Source organism: Rattus norvegicus, chromosome 13 (genome assembly GCF_021556685.1).
Source record: "Rattus norvegicus strain SHRSP/BbbUtx chromosome 13, alternate assembly SHRSP_T2T, whole genome shotgun sequence".
Lineage (NCBI taxonomy): Eukaryota > Metazoa > Chordata > Mammalia > Rodentia > Muridae > Rattus > Rattus norvegicus.
The window spans coordinates 92,117,883-92,136,124 of NC_141546.1; the positions used below are offsets into that span (position 1 = coordinate 92,117,883).

General features: G+C 44.4%; 1 long non-coding RNA gene across 3 annotated transcripts in view; it reads right to left on the reverse strand.

Moving 5' to 3' along the window:
* Window positions 1-763: 763 nt before the first annotated feature.
* LOC102549965 (uncharacterized) overlaps window positions 764-18,242 on the reverse strand; it is a 33,847-nt gene continuing 16,368 nt past the window's right edge. For 2 of the 3 annotated variants that reach the window (XR_015635683.1, XR_015635679.1), the window contains one exon: window positions 5,928-9,058. This is a non-coding gene — a long non-coding RNA (uncharacterized LOC102549965). Of the gene's footprint in view, window positions 2,353-5,927; window positions 9,059-18,242 lie in introns of those variants that run through there. The other variant, XR_015635681.1, reaches the window with a different exon arrangement.

Consider the following 18,242-nt stretch of genomic DNA (forward strand, 5'->3'; position numbering starts at 1 on the left):
TATGTGACTAATAACTTATACATTGATCCAATCAAGCACTGGTTACTTGTGTATTTATTCCCATCCATGTTGTTAGGGTCGTCTGTTATCCCCTCTGTATCTTACTTAAATCATCTGCAACATAAAAAATTAATATAAATTTTACAAAATAACCACAAATACCAGAGGTCAGAAGCTATCTAGGTTGTATCAAGTTGTTCTATAAAGAAGCTGCTGATAAAATTTAAATGCATATTCAAGATCATCTAGCTCCCTTCACTCTGACTATATTCATCAGTCAACAACCTCATGCTAATTCTTCCAGAAAATTGTAATTAGAAATTTTTTAAAAAGAAGATGGAATTGAGGTACTGTCCTCATTTTGGTCAACACATATCTTTAAATATCGTGTTTTGGCCTGGGGCAGATGGCTCAGTAGGTATGAGATTTACTGTACAAGCAGTGAGAGCCTGACTTGGGTTCCCCAGAATCCATAGAGAAAGCTGGGCACGGAGAGAGACATTTGAAATCTAAGCCCTCCTATGGGGAAGTGAGAGATAGAGATAGGAGAGTCCCCAGACTCTCTGGAGCTAGCAGGACCATCACGTTCAGGAGGAAACAACAAGGATACCCAGGACGACAGATGTGAGATTCTCCTCCAACCTTTACACCTGTGCTGTGGCAGACACAAATATGCACCCATTACACATTCACATACAAAAATAAACAAAATAAAATGAACATCCTTAAAAGATTCACTGTTTGTTTGTTTGTTTTCTTGTTTGAGCCTCACTAGCCCAAGCCCATCTGGAATTCCTTATATACCACAGGATATCAAAGGGTTGGAGAGGATATCAAAGATTGGGAAACTGATGTGATTCTCGGTCTTCTTCATACCATGGCCATGGTATGCCTGAGGCCCCCGTAGACAGAGCTTGACCTTCCTGAGTGATCATTAAGAGTCGCCATGTAGAAGTCCAAGTTCTCCATCTGAGACTCCGTCAGTTCTCTTGGCCTCCAGCAACTTGCAGCGGGTGGTGGTCTCGGTGTCTGTAAGCAGCTTGTCAGCTCCAGTATTCATGCAGCTTCTAGGCAATGACCTGCTTGGCCTGTTGCAGGGTAGCCTCTAGCTTGGTCAGATAGCCTTGTTGTCCTTAAATACCAGATCCCCACACAGTGTTTAGCATCAGTAATGGAAGTCTGTAGATGTGGCCTTTAGGGGCCTTGATCTCTGCCTGCAAGTGGCTGGTGAATCATCTTGGAGAACTCTTCATCAGAGTAGGTCACCCTTGTGCTTCCCAGCCAGTGATCATACTTGACCCAATACCTGTTCTCAGCCTCCGCCCAGGGACTTAGGATCTCACACTGGGTGTGGACTTTGACCAGGATGCCATCCATGTTCAGGTAGCAGCTGTTGGCCGTGAGCAGAACCACAGCCATGTCCAAGATCTAAAGCTGCAGCACATGAATCTCATCTTTGGGAACCTGCCTGAGGAAGTTGACCTCATTGGGTTTCCAGGGTAGCTTCCAGCTCCGTTTAGTTCGTGTGAGCATCATCCTCATCTTTCATGAAGGAGACAAATTCGTTCTCTGTCCCTGTTGATCACATCCTTCTACTTCTTCAGTTTTGTACCAGGCCAGCATGTTGCCAAGTTCCACAACCATCTACAGCTTCTTCTGGCCTAAGGAGTCTAACTGCCACCTCAGACGGGGATGTGACTTCTACATTTATTTATATTGCTTCAAACCACTTTATGCTGCTGCAGGAGGCACTCAACTGCTTTCTAGTACCTTGTTCTGCTGCTAAGAGAAACACACCTTGAGGGTGAAGGAGATGAACTTCCTGTTGAGGGTCTTATTCTCTTCCTTCTCAGTGTGCATAGCCTGAAATTTGGAATCCACCTCTAGTTCCAAGGCAGCTTCTGGTTCACTATGACCTCCCCTGACACTGGCCTTGACCTGGCTGTTGTCCAGACCCATGCCAATGATCCTCCAGAAGCTGACAAGTTTGCCCTGCACACTCTTGTAGGGGTTGGAGACCCTGGAGCCAGAGGTAGGTACTTTGTAAGACGTGGGTCACCCTGATAGTGGAGGTTGGAGTGAAAATAGCAGACCGAAGACAGGTCTGAGAAGTAGACAAGTATCACCTGCTTCTAAGCAACCAAAAGTCATTTTTAAGTGTGTGCACAGGCGTACCATTTGATCCTTATAAGTCATTTTCCATAGACCATCATTTCCACATGAACCAATATAACATAAGCTGTTCTCTCGACCCAGGAAGACCAGGCCTGCCCTTATGATGACCGTATCAAAAGTATATGCCTCTTGGAGGTGCACACTCAACCCATCAGGCAGTGCTCTTCCTCTGGGCCCCTGAAAAAGCAGATTAGAACTTTACTGCAGTGTTCAAAAGCACAAAGTAGACGCAGCAAGAGTGAGTAAGCCATGCAATGACCATCTTGGACTCACTTACTCACTCATCCAACACCACGGATTGTCAATCGCATGCCAACCTCTGTGTTAGGTCCTTGTAAAAATGGGAAATGCCCTGGAAGAGTTCACACTCCAGCATGGACTCGAAGAAGCTGAGGTTGTAACCATTTGATGAAGCCACTAGGTCTCTGCTTCATTTATTTATATTATAGCCTTTATGGAATCCACCAAACAAAAGTGGATCCAAAGTGAGAGACCGTGGGTACTGATGGATGTGTAGATGAATCAGTCAACTTTCCTGCCACTGTGACTACCTGAGGTCATCGATTTAAAGAAGGAAAGATGTGTATTCTCTTAGTTTCGGAGGTCTCAGGCCATAGTCAGTTAGCTCCATTACTTTGGCGCCTGGTGATGTGGAACCTCATGTCAAGAGTGGGTGGTGAAACAAAACTATGGCTGTAAAGGAAACCAGTGAGCACAAGGATCTATGGTCCCACAATCCCCTTTGAGGGCTCGCCCCAATGGGCTAACCTCCTCTCATTAGGTCACAGCTCTTAAAGGCCTGTCACCTCCCAGTAGCCTGGTGACTGAATATCTAACACAGGTTTGAGACCTAAGACGCACCCACAGACATATTCGAATATACACATCATGAGGCTTTTAAAGTCCTGGACAAATTCATCTCAGCACAAGGCTGACTTGCTATAACATGCTTCCTGAGAGGTAAGCTCAGGACATGGCAAGATGGAAACGTCACCCGGCTGTCTGATCCACACAACTGTGCTATTGAATCCTTTGTTTGGAAAATGTGCATATTTAACTCATCAATCCATTCACTTTCTTGACAACTGTTTATTGAGAGCCTGGTATGTGCCAAGAATTGTTCTAGGTTTTAGGAATGAGTGGGCACCACTGATTCACGGGGCTCCCATCAATCTCAACCCGGCATAAACTTCACTTCGTAAAGCAGGCTATATCCTGATGTGGGGGTACCTCTGACCTCAGTTCTGCATCACCTACCAGCTCACATGTTATTGGCATGTAACTTGTAAACAACAAACTCTGTGCACAAATTCACATGATTACAACTGAATGCTCTGTTGTAACCAGTACCCAGACCAATAAGCGAATGCTACCAGCCAGCACCCCAGAAGTCTCTTAGAACACTAGCTCTCACCTCCCTAGAACGGTCACTACCAACTTGCCTTTTGTCAGCATAGCTTTAACTGCCTCCCATTTATGTAAAGTGAATCACATTGCTTTTATCTTTAGGCATTTATATAACGTGGGTTGTTGTCTTTTATAAGTTTTGTGTGTCTTCAGAAACCCAAACTGAAAACTGAATTCCCTAATTAACTTCCTGGCAGAAGAAAGTGGACTCTGGAACAGTACCTGGGACCAAATACATTATACTTGATGTGCTTGGATCAATCAGTTGACCTGAGCCCAGGAGGATGTGGCTTTAAGACCTTACAATGATCTTGACTGAAATGAAGATTCCACTTTCTACTTTAGTTAACATTCTGAAGTGTGTGTGTGTGTGTGTGTGTGTGTGTGTGTGTGTGTGTGTGTGTGTGTGAAAATTTTCTATGCCAACTTATTAATATCTAAATTAACAAGGATTTCTGAAACTGTATACGAATGAAAATATTAGCCCCCATATTAATTATATTAATGCAGCTACTCCAGACTGGAGTTGACATACTGTTTCCCTTCAAAGAAACTAACCACAAAGCTTCTTTCTGGTGACCTCATTGATTGATAGGAGATCCTATCAGTTTGATCAAAGGGTCCTATCAGTGGCCATATGGCAGGAAGTTTCCCTTCCTCCCCAAGCCTAAAAAATTCTGAGCTACCATACCACAATTCAAAGATTCTTTTGCCTATGACTGACTGCACCTCTTTTTTTTTTTTTTCAAGAGATGACTACTATTAACTCTTTCTAAAAGCCAGGCCAGTGGCATTCCCCTTTTCTGAGTTTACTTTTCCACATCACTTATCTTTGCTTTTAGCCTTGTTAGAAGCCTTCTTCATCCCTGGTATTCTGGTTGGCATTGACCTTCAGTCTGGACTCGGCTACACAGCAAATGGATTGTTCTGAGGACACAGGGAAAGAAGGCTTTGAATGACAGCTTCTTAATGGGGCCATTCTGGGAAACATTGACGGGGGAAATGGCCCTAGGTGTTTACTGTGGACTTCCTCCTCCAAATAGCCACAAACAAGCCTTATGACATTACCACAGGACAAGCTCCTTAAAGGGCCTATAGGTAAGCCTAACGATCATAAACTCACTAACACCTGCAGCCAGGAGCCCAGCAGCTTCTAGTTGTAGGGGACAGAACTTGGGCTCTTTGGAACTTTGGAGTCACAGCCAAAATCCTCTTCTCCAATTATTACTTTCACTGTTGCCAGGTTAGTGTTAGACCCTGAAGCGGACATCCCACATTCTAGGGCAGTTATCTACCTGGTAGCTCTCCCCTACTGACCCATTTAGGACTTTATGACAGGCAAGACTGTCACTCTGAGATTTACGGGGTTATTTCTGACTCTGCCCAATGCTTTTGCTGGATTCAGGTACTCCTTCCCATCATTCACAAGGAGACAGATGGTGAGGATACCTTGAGCAGGAACACTAGTGAGCAGACTAGACTTCCAGTATGTCAGATCATCTCTTCTCTCTTCTCCTGGTTCAAGTTGTACTGTTTTACCAATGAGGTAAAGTGCAGCAGTACAGCAAGCCATGGGGAAGATTCATAAACACATCAGTCTCCCCATTGCTTTAGTTGAGAAGGTGACCATGAGGGGATTGTGAACAGTGCCAAGGAGTGGTCTGCCCATCTTCCTTTGTTGCCTTGGCAGCGACTAACAACTTCTCCAGTTGGAGACAAGGACTTTGCAATTTAAACAAAAGCCATTGGGAAAGTATGTTTTCTTGACCCTTTGCAGGAAATCCTGCCCAACACAGACAAGAATGCAGCATTTCCTGGACTTCCGGGAGCTCTGTGTGTTTGCAAGGGTGACTTTGAGTTAACCCAGAAAAGATACTCACATTCCCTGAACAAGAAAGCAAGAGGGCTGGAGAGAGGGCTCAATTGGGAAAAATGTTTACTGTACAAGTGCGAAGTTCAGGTCCCTAGCACCCACTTAAAGCTGGGCACAGGGCTCAGGGTCTATAACCTCAGAGCTGGGAAGCTTGGAGACAGGTGGATCCCCAGAAATCATTGGCCAGGCAGCCTAACTTAGTTAATGAGCTCTCGGTTCAGTAAAAGAGCCTGCCCCAAAAACTAAGGTGAAGAGTAATGGAGAAAGGCACCCAATGTTGACCTTTGCCCTCCACACATGTACATATGCATGTGCACATCACCACAAACATGTAGACATACATGTGTCACGAAATACAATACCCAAATAACATACACAATCACACACACACACACACACACACACACAACAAGAGAGAGGGGAGGGAGAGGAAGAGCTGGAAACTTATTACCAGGTCCAAAGGTGCTTATATGCAGCAAAACCACACAACTTTATTGCACATGTATTAAGGTAAACTAGAAGGGAAAAGAACACTTGAAATTTCTCACCCATTTTTTGGGTAGTCTAGTTTTCAGTCTCTTACCAAAAGTCCACCTACCAAAAGCCACTTAATAAGATGCCATGTGGGCAGGGAATAGTTGAGTGCTGTCTCATGAAGTTGGGAACAAATGATTGCTCAATATATGTACACTAAAATCTATGTCTCTAAAGTAAGAATCAAACAACCCAAGCTATGCCTGGGGAAGCTACAGCTACAGCTACAGCTGTCCTGCTCTGTGCTGGTTGGCCTCTTATGTGGTGACATGTGCAAAGGCAGGGGTGACTGTGAACAAAAATGATGAGAGAAACATCTGTCTCTCCATTGCTCTCTTTCCCAGGCAAATGACACAATGCCTATTCCATGCTTGTGAGTGACCCTGAAAAGCAACTGAAATGCTGCCCTTCCTCTTTCCGAATCTGTGGATTGCCTTTTCTCTGCTCATACTTATGATCATTCAAAATCAAAGAAGACAACTGAAACAAAATGCACACATCTCTCGGACAGCATGAGATGAGAGAGAGAGAGACGGGGGCTGGGGGGAGAAGACAAGAGAAGGAGGGGGAAGAGGAGGAGGAAGAAGAAGGGGAGGAAGGAGAGGAACAGGAAGAAGGGAAGGAAGGGGAGGAGGGAAAAAGGAGAAACTTAGTAGGATGTGACATAGGTGCAAGGATTCTTCTACTGATGAGGAGAGAACCCAAGGCCTCATGAAGGCTTAGTGTGTTGTACTGGATATAGATTTTTATCAACGACATAATCTATAGTCATCAGAGAGAAGGGAGCCTCACATGAGAAAATGCCTCCTTAAGATTAGGCTGTAGACACGCCTGTGAGAATATTTTCTTGATTAATGATTGATGTGGAAAGGCCCAGCTCCCTGTGAGTGGTGCTGTCTCTAAACAAGAGGTCCTGGGTGTACGAGAAAACAAATTTAACAAGCTACCAGGAGCAAGTCAGTAAGCAGTGCTCTGCCATGGCCTCTGCCTCAGTTTCTCTCCCCAAGTTCCTTCCTTGAGTTCTTGCCGTTCTTCAGTGATGAACTGTGATGTGGAAGGTGAAGCCCTTGCCTCCCCAAATCCCTTCTGGTCATGGTGTTTTATCACAACACTAGAGACCCTAACTAAAGCACATGTAATCTTCCTTGAGCTATACTCCCAGCCTGGTCCTTCAGTTAAAAACAAACAAACAAACAAACAAGCCAGAAATTAGGAAAAGTATGTTTTAGAAACACTTGAATTTAAAATGTTATAAAGGCTTACAAATTATCAAGTTACCCAATGTCATGTTTTATGAATGGTCTAGAGGTGGAAATGGTAAGTCCTGTGGTCAGAGTAGGATTCCAAACAGAGTTCCTGAGATGAGTGCGAGATTTTGGTTTAGTATCCCGAAATCAGCCAAGGGACACAGGCTTCTGGCTTCCTGTGCAGAACTGGTACAAAGCAATAGGATTTCTGTTTATTTTGGCACACCTAGAATCACCTAGAATCAGGACACTTTAGAGAGGGGAGAAACTCCTGAAGCAAAGCAGCTCAGTGCCCTAATTTTCCTAATGGGGGAACCGAGGCTCCGGCAGGGGCCACAGCATGGCCAAGATGGTGGCAGGAAGCTGGGTTCTCCTTTCTGGGCTTTCCTCTTCTTCCCCTCTCTACTGCTCCGGTGGATCTCTTAGTGTTCAGAGATCTGCAATGTGTGGTTGGGGGGGATCTTGTGGGATTGGGGGGTACTGTGTGGGACAGGGGGCACTGTGTAGGATGCAGGAGTGCTCAGGGTCAGGGTCACACAGCACATCCCTGTTGCCCAACCTCTTGAATCATTTGCAAATGGAAAATACTTAAATAACTTTTGGAAGTTAATTTAGGATAACTAACTAATCATATTAAAAATGTCCTAAAAGGAAGGCAGGAAGAGTAGACTTGTGTAAATCCAAGCTTATTTTGAAACAGATTTTGGTTAGTTTTAGGAGTTGGTGCTCTGCCCCATTCACTGACTGATCTACTCACCTGCTCATCCATCCATCCATCCATCTATCCATCCATCCATCCATCCATCCATCCATCCTTCCTCATCCATCCATCACTTATCTCCCCATATATCTGTCCATCCACCCACCCAACTAACTAGTCAACAAGTCTTTATTCAACCAACACCTCTTTCAAACAACATTTTTGCATGAATCTTAAATGTCCATTGTTGAATATAGAAAACTGTGTGAAACACGGTCTGACTATGGAAGTGCAACAGTACAAAAGAAGATTATACTAGGTATGAGGGACACAAAATATACATATTAATACATAGTTGATGAAGGTTTCTGGGGGTTCTTGATTAAACACTTCAAAACATAAAATCATAAGTAAGAAATTGTCTTACCTTTTAGGAAATTAAAGGAAGAGGAGAGATAAAACACACATAGAATGAATATTTCTAATGCAAAAAAATAATGTGCCATTTATGCTCTGAATTATGCTGTAATTTACAGCATCTTAAAATTGGGGGCAGATGCCAGTGTCTAATTCAAGGGGGGAAAATCCTAGAAGTGGTTATTGTTATTGTGAATGGAACAGAACAAGAGTCTAGGGTCAGAGTGCCCCATAAGTTATGTAATAAGCATCAAGGGGCCCTAAAGTTTAAATGGCTGTGATTCCAGTAGGGGAATTAGCATAGTCTGAATGAGGGTCGGAAAGTAGGAGAAAATAAAGATGTTTCATTTTATAAATGACAACAAAGAGAGAGTCCCTGATAAAGAAAGGCAGATGGAACAGATTGTTTCAGCAACGGGCTATTGACCAGTCCTTCAGGGCCATTGACCAGTCCTTCACTACTGCAGGCCACAGGGCTGGCTTGGGTGAACTTGGTCCTGGTACCCACTCTTGGTGCAGTCCTGTAGCTTTCCAGGTAGTGAGTGCTTAGCTGACTACTCAGTCCTTTCTAGAGACAGGAGTATTCAGGAGTCTTCTGTTTATCGTACGTGGTGTGGATCCCTCTGTAACTGATTTCATCCCGGTACAAAGCCATGACTTCCACAAGGAACTGAAAAGTCCCCCAAGGGACGGAAACTTCAGAACCTGTAAATTCAAAGATTAGCCTTTGAGTCCCAGTTACTGCTGCTTGACCCCGCCTCCTGTGTGGTTTCCCAGCATGGGGCCCGTCTATAAAAATGGGAGGGGCTGGGGGATCATTCCTCAAGCATCCTTCCTCCGAGAGTATTTCCTGTTTCTCTGCCTTTATCCTGCACTTTGCTGACGGCTTTGGTTTTATTATCCCACTTGACATCTTTATGTCTGCGTACTACTCCTGCATTCCAAGACAGAGCCCTCGTTTAACTTTGTTTATGTTTAAAGAGTTCATCTTCTCTATATTGCCGAGGTTTGCCCTTTCCTGATGCTGAGGTTAGCCCATTCAAGATGCCTTTATGAAGTTGGTATGTAGAAGCCTCAGCTTCACTGTTCATGTTTGCCAGTGAAACCTAATCTCTCCCTCTGCCGCTTCCTCTCCCTCTCCTTTCCTCTCCCTCCTTCCGTCCCTCATCCCCTCACACTTCCTCTCTCTCCCTCCCTCCTTTACTCCCTCCTTCTCCATCCTTCTGTTTTAAAAATGGCTATCAAGAACTTTGACAAAATGGCAACCAACAGATTGGGAAAAGATCTTTACCAACCCTACATCCAATAGAGGGCTAATATCCAAAATATACAAAGAACTCAAGAAGTTGGACTCCAGAGAATCAAATAACTCTATTAAAAATGGGTACAGAGCTAAACAATGAATTCTCAACTTAGGAATATCAAATGACAACAAAGCACATAGAGAAATGTTCAACATCCTATACATCAGGGAAATGCAAATCAAAAAATCAAAACAACTCTGAGATTCCACCTCACACCAGTCAGAATGGCTAAGATCCAAAACTCAGGTAACAACAGATGCTGGCAAAGGATGTGGAGCAATAAGAACACTCCTCCATTGTTGGTGGGATTGCAAGCTCGTACAACCACTCTGAAAATCAGTCTGGCAGTTCCTCAGAAAATTGAACATAGTACTACTTGAGGACCCAGCTATATACCATTCCTAGGCATATACCCAAAAGAAGCTCCAACATATAACAAGGACACACACTCCACTATGTTCATAGCAGCCTTATTTATAATAGCCAGAAGCTGCAAGAATCAAGATGTCCCTCAACAGAGGAATGGATACAGAAAATGTGGTACATCTACACAATGGAGTATTACTCAGCTATCAAAAACAATGACTCATGCAATTCATAGGCAAATGGATTGAACTAGAAAATATCATCCCGAGTGAGGTAACCCAATCACAAACAAAACAAAAATGGTATGCATTCACTAATAAGTGGATATTAGCCCAAAAGTTCAGATTACCCAAGATACAATCCACAGGCCACATGAAGCTCAAGAAGAAGGACAACCAAAGAACAACAAAAGTGAGGATGCTTTAGTCCTTCTTAAAGCAGGGAGCAAGAATATTCACAGGAGGAAATATGGAGACAAAGTGCAGAGCAGAGACTGAAGGAATGGTCAGCCCCACCTGGGGATCCAGCCCATATATACATAACCACCAAACCCAGACAATATTGCTGATGCCAAGAAGTGCATGCTGACAGGAGTCTGATATAGCTGTCTCCTGAGAGGCTCTGCCAGAGCATGACAAATACAGAGGTGGATGCTCACAGCTAACCATTGAACCTAGAACGGGGTTCCCATTGGAGGAGTTAGAGAAAGGATTGAAGGAGCTGAAGAGGTTTGCACGTCCATAAGAAAAACAATACCAACCAACCAGAGCTCCCAGGGACTAAACCACCATCCAAGAGTACACATGGACAGACCCATGGCTCCAGCCACATATGTAGCAGAGGATGGCCTTATTGGGCACCAATAGGAAGACCTCGGCCCTACCAAGGCTGCACTCCTCAGTGTAGGAGAATGTCAGGTCAGGAAGGCAGGAAGGGGTGGGTGGATGGGTGAGGGAATACTCTCATAGAAGAATGGGGAAGAGGAATGGGATAAGGGGTTTATGAACAGGAAACTGGGAAAGGGGATAACATTTGAAATGTAAACAAATAAAAAAGATCCAATAAAAAACAGAACTTTGAACTAATTGAGATACGTCACTTAGGAAATTGAATGCTCCATCTACCATTTTCTTCAATATATTCTCTTTTTAAATTAATGAAAATCAAACTAACATTTAAATCAGAAAAATATAGATTCCTGTCATCTAAGTAATACCATAGCTAAAATCCTAGTAACAACTTTCCAGATTCACAGAGCCTAATTTTTACATTTTAATAGATTGGTTTTTGAACGTCTATTTTTAATTTTAATTTTGGACCACAATTCAGTTCTTTGGGTGTATATTATTCCTCAAGTTTGTGTTAAGGAAATGACTTGACAGGAAGACAAACTTAAGTTTCAAATTCGAATTTAAAATATTTCAAACAATTTAACCCAGAAATTTGAGGCGTTAAAGATTACTATGCAGGAGCCATAAAATATTGAAAGAAATACAGTTTTGAATATGCAGATTGCCACCATGAAATATCGAAGGGAAAGTGGCAAAAAATAGCTGTGAGAAATGGGGCATCGGAACTGAGCAGAACTGTTCATAAAGTAGCTTGTTGGAGACCCACAAGTCGATAAGGCTCCAATTCTTTTATTACTTTTCCTTCGAGATGCAGTCTAACAGCCTTCCCTTCTAACAGCCTTGGGTTTGCCTTAACAACTAAATTCTACCAACAAGAATGAGACTATATCTGTGCATAGTGCCTCCTGGCACTCAGAAGGCTGAGGAAGGACCGTCACAGATCAAGGATCAGCCTGGACTCCACAATGACACACTCTGTAGCTTCCAATGAGCAGTGAGAAAGGCCATGCAGCTTCTATCTAGCTCTCTCTTCAGGGATAAATATCCTGGGAAGTCAGCAGCCATGATGTGAGGAAGCCCAACTGCAGCCATGATGTGAGGAAGCCCAACTGCAGCCATGATGTGAGGAAGCCCAACTGCAGCCATGATGTGAGGAAGCCCAACTGCAGCCATGATGTGAGGAAGCCCAACTGCAGCCATGATGTGAGGAAGCCCAACTGCAGCCATGATGTGAGGAAGCCCAACTGCAGCCATGATGTGAGGAAGCCCAACTGCAGCCATGATGTGAGGAAGCCCAACTGCAGCCATGATGTGAGGAAGCCCAACTGCAGCCATGATGTGAGGAAGCCCAACTGCAGCCATGATGTGAGGAAGGTCAACTGCAGCCATGATGTGAGGAAGCCCAACTGCAGCCATGATGTGAGGAAGCCCAACTGCAGCCATGATGTGAGGAAGCCCAACTGCAGCCATGATGTGAGGAAGCCCAACTGCAGCCATGATGTGAGGAAGCCCAACTGCAGCCATGATGTGAGGAAGCCCAACTGCAGCCATGATGTGAGGAAGCCCAACTGCAGCCATGATGTGAGGAAGCCCAACTGCAGCCATGATGTGAGGAAGGTCAACTGCAGCCATGATGTGAGGAAGCCCAACTGCAGCCATGATGTGAGGAAGCCCAACTGCAGCCATGATGTGAGGAAGCCCAACTGCAGCCATGATGTGAGGAAGCCCAACTGCAGCCATGATGTGAGGAAGCCCAACTGCAGCCATGATGTGAGGAAGCCCAACTGCAGCCATGATGTGAGGAAGCCCAGCTGTAGCCATGATGTGAGGAAGCCCAGCTGCAGCCATGATGTGAGGAAGGCCAGCTGGCACAAAGATGCTCCGTGTAGGTAGCGACTGGAGACTTGAGGTCCTTCCTAACTTTGAACTACATGAAACATGGCACACAGACGCCCAGACACAGAAAGGACTCTGGGAAAGAAGGACAGTTTTCTGTTGACAGATCTGCAGAGATAGAAGGCATGACACACCATGGGGGTCACCATTGGCATGGGCCAGGAATCCATGGGACAGGGATGGAGAAAAGACATTTGACAAGGTTTCCTCTAGAAGCATCATGAGAGGCTTGGACTTAGAGTCTTAGGTTTGGTTTCTTTGTGTCACTTAAGTAGCTCTAGAAAATAGGGGCTACTTTGGTTGTGTGGCACCTGCCCCCATGTGATTATGGTGGGTGGACAGTGGTCCAGTCCGAAAGACCTGAATAAAGAGGTTGCTTACAGTAAGGGCTCTAAATGGTTGTTTTACATCTGACAGTTCTGTACTGTGTGAAGGAACTACCAGCCCTAGGACTGTTCCTTCAGTCTCAGCAAAGCCCCAAGTATCTCAGCTTCGGAATAAAACATGCTGACAATCAGAGGTAACTATCAGGTATGTCACCGAGGAAGCCTTTCAGGGATGGAAGCCTCAGCTACCGTAGTCGGGATACAGACTCAACAAGAGCTGAGGACCTGAGATGTGCCACTCCCAAGCCCAGGACAGACCATAATGAGAGGTGAATGACTGTAGGCGGGGTCTTGAATAGTAATAGGTAACCAGATCACCTTACGATGCTAGTGGAAAATATCAAGTAAAAGCCAAGCTTTCTATAATCAGAAAACACCCAAGAGAATCAACTTATACAAAGGAAGTGTATTTTGGCTCATGGTTTCAGAAATTTCAATCTGCGATTGGTTGATGCCCATTGTTTTGGGTCTATAACACATCATGGCTGAGGATGGATGAATGGAGAGAGAGAAAGAGAGAGAGAGAGAGAGAGAGAGAGAGAGAGAGAGAGAGAGAGAGAGAGAGAGAGAGAGAGATCCGGGTTCAACATTCTTTGAGGCTGTATGTCAATGGTATAAAGCCTCCTAACTCCCATACCAGGCCCTAACCCTTAAATACTCCATCACCTTCCAAAACACTAAGTTGTGGACACATGCGCCCTTAGGTAATGGTCAAGTCCTAAACCATAGTGCTATGTTCAAGAGAGTGACAACATTGGAGAAATCACTTACCTGATTAAAACTTAAAACATTTTAAAGTTGAATGAATATACATGACTAATACAATGCATATTAGACAGTCTCCCAGCTGACATCTTTGTAACAGCTTAATTGTGACATTTCTAGAGTGCTTTAAGCACATAGATGGTCCTGTAAGTCATAACTTCTATTTGAAGCAAATTACCCTCATCAGTTGCTATGTAAATAAAGATGTGCATCTTAGTGCGGAGCCATTAAATCCGAGAACTTAGAGACTGACAACACCAAAATTATGAAGCAGCACCTGACGGGACTCCTTCCTAGAGGGCATCGTGGAATTGTGTTTGCAGGTGGCTAGAGGGTACTGGAGTGTCCTTGAAAGAACTTTAGGCTTCAAAGTTTCATGCCTTGGTTTACAGAGAGGTTAGTGAGGCTAGCTCTATACCTGGTGAGTGCGTGTGCATGTGTGTGCGTGTGTGTGCGTGTGCGTGTGTGTTCCCTATGCTAAAGAATGTCCACAAGCCCCTGTATCAGTCACCCTTCAGTTGCTGTGACTAAAGCAATTTATAGAGGGAAGAGTTTTCGTTAGCTTACAGTACCAGAGGGAAAGACTTCATAATGATGAGGAGTTGTGGGAATAGGGGGCCAGCACAGGAAACTGAGAGATCACATCTTCAAGGTCATGCAGAAAGCAGACAGACTGAACTGGAAGTGGGTTGAGGCTATAAATCCTCAAAGGCCACACCCAGTGATTCACATCCTCCAGCAAGGTTCCACGTCCTATCGGCTCTACAACCTCCCCAAAGAGTACCACCAGGCTGGGACAAAGCATTTGAGTTTATGAGCCTATGCCATAGCCCCCTTGCCAGTCTTCTTCTTTGAAGCTAATCTGACAGCATCCCAGGGGAGGGCTTCAGAGATAAACAAACTCAGTTTCCCACCTAAGAAGAAGGACCATTTCTGGAGCCCGTGATTATGGAGCGATGGTTATGAAATAACAAGTCTTCAGAGGGTGCCCTAGTGAGCTTCTCTGTAACTGATAAACACCATGATCAAAAGCGACTTGGAGAGAAAAGACTTTGTTTCGTCTTAAAGTCACTCACTGAGGGAAGTTAGGGCACGAACTCCAGCACAGCGAGAACTTGAAACAAAAATGATGGAAGGATGCTACTTATTAACTTGCTCTCAGGCTCATGTTGAGATATGTTTCTTACACTGCTCTGTCCCACCTGCTCAGAAATACCCACCACCTATAGTGAGGGGGCTGGGCTCTCCCACATCAATCAGAATCAAGCAAATGCTCCACAGATATGTTCACAAGACAATCTGATTCGTGAAATCTCCAAATTGAGACCCTCTCAGATAACTCAGGACTGGGTCAAGTTGGTTGTTGAAGCTAACCAGAGAGGAGGCTCTTCACTCAGGGGGTGGTATGACCCTCAAATGCCTTGCCAATGTCAGAAAAGAAAGCCCCATCTTTTACAAAAGGAAAGGTCCACTACACACCTTTATTCTGTGCTCTCTCGGTATCTCTGGATGGGGGACTCCATGCAGACAAGGTGGTTGTTATGTTGCATCTGTCCCAGATGCCTCTACCAGTTCCTGCGACTCCTCCCCACTCCTGGTTCCCCTTTCATACCCATGCCAGATCCCAATCTTTCTGTCTGTGTAAGTCTCTACCCTGAGCTATATCTTCAGTCCTGGCCTATAGATCCTATATTCAAGAGGAGATTTCTGCTACCATCTTGGCCTCTGTGATCCAGAATTATGATGCTGGTGGAGAATATCAGGTGAAAGCCAAGGAATGGGGACAATCAGATAGATGGACTCGGCATCTCATGAGGCCAGCCTCCACTGTGGGACGACCCTGGTGGAAACTCCCAGTTTTGTCACTGACTGCATTAAAAAGCAACCAGACTAAAGGGGTCCCATGGGAACCCTTCAAACAACCTGAGCTGGTGCCAAGATGATAGACTGCTCTCCACAAACTGATGACAAAACCCTGTTGATGAAGACATCACCTGAACAGCTCACTGAACATGGAAAAGTCAACCTAAGGCTTACATAGAACCTTTACCCATACTGCCTAGCACCTTTGGCACAGGAAGGTAAGTACACCACATTCTACCAAAGGATAAATGTAAACACTTAACCCAGCAACAAACTAAGATCTATAATAGTGTCTTATCTTCAGGATGTATAAGTTCAACAGTAGCACAAAGGTTATGGGAATAACCAGCCAATACCTGATTTGACTAATGAGGTGGAACCCATATATGAAAGAGATTGGATGATCAAGGACCTGAGGCTAAATAGCCCAGAGACCTAAGCAGAGTAAAATTACTACTACTGACATTCTGCTAGTGCCTTGCCCAATCATCATTGGAAAAGCTTCCTTCCTTCTGCAGCAAATGGGAACAAATAGAGAGACCCCCAGTCGGAGAGCATGCAGACAGTGAGAGACCTTGGAACACTCACTCCTAAACGGGATGCTCTATCATATCTCTCCCTTCAGGGCGCAGGGAACCTTGCACAAGAGGAAGCAGAAACTGAGTGTAAGAACTAGAGGAAGCCAAGGAAACAAGACCATCTAAATCACATGATCAAAGCTCATTGACTCACAGAGACGGAAGTGATGGCGTGCACAGGGCCCGCACGGATCCATAACAGCTGGGAACCTAGAGCTTAAGGAAGTGGGCGAATGCCCCAGTCCATAACTCAGAAGCAATTTGCAATTGATAACCACTTTCGATTGGAAATTTAGTTTTCTCCAAGGGTTTCACGGGGGAAAAATGACTTTTAAGGATTGGCTGCGTGCCCAGCTGGAGATGGCCAACAGAAAACAAAGTCAACGGCCTTTTTGGAAGTTTCTTGTCTCATCCTGTCCTTTCAGAGCTTTTAAATTTTTATTTTATTTACTTATTTAGTCCTCTCTTTTTTCATTCTATATGTCCCCCCCTCTCAATTTTATATATAGAATTGATTTCCATTTAGTATTTTTATGGGATTCCCAAGTGTGTTAACAAGTGGGTCTCTGCATCTATATCCTTTTCTTGTGCCTTTTCTTGGGCTCTTTTTTCTTCTGTTTGTTGTGTTTTGTCCTACTCCAGTGTGTTAGTTTTTGTTCTGTCTTGTTATATTTTATCTTATTATTATCCCTTAGAAGGGACATTGTTTCCTAATGAGACACAGAAAGGGGGTGAGTCTGGATGAGAGGAAAGGTAGAGAGGAACTGGGAGGAGTAGAGGGAGGGGAAACTGTAATCAGGATACATTATATGGAAAAATATTTTCAATAAAAGGAAGAAAATTAAAGCAACCAGAAAACGAAACAAGAACAAAAATCCCACAACTCTCAGCCTTTTAAGGGAAATGTAACTTTAAATGCCACAAACCAGAGGTTGAAGCCAAGGTTCAAATCCTAAGATTCTACCATCAGCACAGTAGGGAGTGGCTATTCATGCCTCTTCAAAGGAAAACCTCAGATCATCCGTGAAGGATGAGAAGTACATAAAGGAAACCATGTTTAGTAGACAGCCTCATGCTCCTCTCCCGTTTGAGAGTCCCACTGTGCCATATTCCGACAGTACCCTACCAGGTACTCCTTATAGGAAGAAGAAATGACTATACAGGAGAGAGAAAGCCACCATGTCAGAGGAGTTAACACTCAGCCAAAGAGACCCAGGATGACTGATGCTTGCTTAACACCAAACGGTAGGCTGAAATCTTCGAGGCGGGATCTATGCTACCGATTAAGCCGACCGAAGTGACCAAGGTGTCGCTGACTCAGTCTGCTCTGCTCCCAACAGCTACCACCCACCACTACACACTCACTATCCTGCCAAGACAATAGTCTTCCCATCAATCCAATTAAGCCGTTCGGAAATCGCTGTCTTGTTAGATGGAGCCAGTTCCAGTTCTCTGGAAAGCTTCTTGACCACGATTCAAGACACTCTTTACTGTGCCCTAGACTGGGGTTTTAGATGGAGCCCCAGGAAGCATTCTGATGACCACTGTCTTGTCTCTTATGTCTGCAGCATTTGCTGCCTGTACAGAGAGTTGGAAGATGTTCTTTCGTGTTATTGGGGTTGTTCATTATGAGTTCAGCACAGGCTAAAACGCAACCTTCCAAATGCTAATTTTTGTCTAAATTAGTTACAAATGGGAATATATCTAACAGAACTCATTTAAATGCTCAATATCACCACCAGAGGTGGGGGAAGGAGGGAGGGAGGGAGAGAGAGAGAGAGAGAGAGAGAGAGAGAGAGAGAGAGAGAGAGAGAGAGAGATCCAGATGTACTGATGCAAGCAGAAACCAGTGACTATAAGATGTTCAGTCAGCTGAGTAG